General features: G+C 42.9%; 1 protein-coding gene across 1 annotated transcript in view; it reads left to right on the top strand.

Annotated features, from left to right (window-relative positions):
* The first annotated feature begins 725 nt into the window (after positions 1-725).
* The window catches only part of LOC127525834 (nectin-1-like), a 60906-nt gene continuing 59011 nt past the window's right edge, over positions 726-2620 (top strand). The window contains exon 1 of the mRNA XM_051934559.1: positions 726-832. The gene's annotated coding sequence lies outside the window, so the exon portion shown is untranslated. The remainder of the gene's footprint in view (positions 833-2620) is intronic.

Genomic DNA, 2620 nt, shown 5'->3' with positions numbered 1-2620 from the left:
ATAGATAGATAGACATCCTTTACTAGTTAGGTTCAAAGAGATTTTTTAATGATATTTAAATGACAACGTTATTTAAAATGTTGAAAATAAATTTATATAATTGATGAACTAACTTTATTCTGCAGATGGAACAAACTCTATCTTACATTATCTTCTGCAACCAAAATTGCTATTCCTTTATATAAATTGTATTGATTGTAAACGTATGATAACAATAGTTAGAATACAAAAAGTGTTAAAACAAAATTCTCGTAGATAATAGTTAGGTCCAAAGAAATCTAATTACAGTATTTCAATGACAATATGGGCTAATTTTACGAATTCGGTCGAATTCTTCTGCAAGCACCTTCTCTTAGTATATAATATGTTTGTTTCCTGAATTTAATTTCACCGAGTAGTCTTTTGCCCAATTGCCCCATAACGGATAGATAGATAGATAGATAGATAGATAGATAGATAGATAGATAGATAGATAGATAGATAGATAGATAGATAGATAGATAGATAGATAGATAGATAGATAGATAGTACTTTATTTGTCCCAAGGGAAGCTTTTACAGATGCTCAGAAACAAGGATGGGGTTTGCCTGAACTGAACAAAAAAAACCCACACTGGAGCACATCATGAAGCAGGAGAAATTACACAAAAGGTAATTGGAGAGAACGGAGGGCGGTGTTTGTTCAGCAGTAGGCAGTAATCATTTAAGTTCCTCAAACTTTCTTTTTCTTTGCAGCTGGTCTGCTGTCGTTGTGTTTTGCTCTTTGCCTTCAGTATTGCCTGGGACGTTGTGAGCCACGGACTGCATGAAGAGGACTTCACTGACCTTCCTTGGTGAGTGTTTTATTACCGTCGGAGTGGTGATGGTTTGGGTGAGGCTGGGAAGAGGACATCTAGACCAGTGTTTCCCAAACTCGGTCCTAGTGACCCACTGCAACACCTGATAGCATTGATTTCATTTAATTAGCTGGTATTATTTTTCTTTTATTTGACATTCAGAAAAGCACAGTGGCGTGATTTTTACATTTATAAGACATTTATAAATATTTTTGTTTTTTCTATAGATTTAAATGCTTAACTCTCTTTTGTTGATTTCATTATATTTTACCCTTTCTCTGTGCAGTTTTTCCCTCTTTGTTGTATCTTATTAATGACAATTAAAAATGAACAGAGCAGACACGCTGGCAAACAACACGGAATAATCAAAGGCTGCAACTACTTTAGAGTCAGACCCACTAACTAGTAAATAATGGATCAATTAAACAATTAGAACACCTTGAAAAGTAGAATGAATAGCAAGATGAAAATATTGTTAGAACAAAAAAACACATTATTCCCATATAACTGCTTGGTACATTTTAATATTTTTTTTTACCAAGCTTAGTTTTCTAATTTCTATATTGTTCCCAAAACAACAAACTTTGGAAATAACACATCACTTAATTAGCCCAGGAGTTCAATTTAAAACAGAAGCTGGTTGGAACCAAAACCTGCAGCCCTACTGGGTCCCCAGGACTGTGTTTGAGAAATGCTGATCTAGACAGATCAGGGCCGATCTTGTGTTGCTTTTTTTTAGTCATGTTCGATGCCCGACGTTAATCTTATTTACGGCCAGTTACGTCAATTCAGAGTAGTTGTTGCAAACAGGATGCGGATTTCCACCCAAAGTCAAATTTTTCAGAAACAGTCACATCAGATGTGAGACGAGTGCGTGTCCGGTGAAGGACGTGGATGTGAACGGCAGCAGAGCAAGGGGGTCCGGGCAGATTACTTACATGTGACAGGGCAAGGGAATAAATTGGTGTAACGGGATAAACCATAAAACAAGGGCATGGAGGTCTCAGCTAGCGGGGGAGTACTGTCACAGGTGGCTGGGTTTGGTCGGCATTCAGCTGCCTATAAAAGGGTCCGCCTCCCGACAATCAAGGCTGGAGTCAGGTGAGGAGGTGCATGAGGTCGGAGAGGATGTGGCAAGGAGAGGCCTGAGAGAGAGAGAAAGAGAAGTGGCTCGAAGAAGAGCTTGGACTGTTGAGAGACTGTGGGGGGTGTTTGGTGACGGTGCACATAGTGACTGTAAATATAGTGTGAATAAACGTGTGGTGATGGCTACAACCGTGCCCTCCTGTCTGTGTCTGGGCTGTACCCTTTCACAGTGGCGTAGTCGGCAGGATGCTGCACCTGGCTCAAGGTGCGGACCTGCATATCATAAATTGTCTGTGGAAGGCCCGGCACAGCAGGGAAGCTCACCCACGTGCCGCAGGGGCGGCGTGCACCCAACCCTGCAGGGAAATGTAGAGTCGCGGACCATTAGCGGTTCGCCGTGGGACTTTATGTTTCAAGGGCAGTTCAAAGACGCGGCGGCAGCAGGAGGAGCTGCCGAGAAGGAAGGGCTGCAGCTTCGACAGCCGCAGCAACCGCGGAGCTGCCCGGAATCTCATCTCCATGTGTCGAGGGAGGACGAGATGGCCGCCGACCAGAAGTCCCTCCTCGTGACAGGCACAGGATTGGACAGCGTGTCCTGTTTCCTCGCCAATGATTGGTCGGAGGCGGGAGCAAGGAATGTCCATCTCGTGCCTCGAAGAAACCCGAGTGGGCCGCAGGGAAGGGCCCATAGAGAGCAGT

Source organism: Erpetoichthys calabaricus, chromosome 12 (genome assembly GCF_900747795.2).
Source record: "Erpetoichthys calabaricus chromosome 12, fErpCal1.3, whole genome shotgun sequence".
NCBI lineage: Eukaryota > Metazoa > Chordata > Cladistia > Polypteriformes > Polypteridae > Erpetoichthys > Erpetoichthys calabaricus.
The sequence above is the reverse complement of the archived record's forward strand: the minus strand, read 5'-3'. Positions and strand labels throughout refer to the sequence as shown.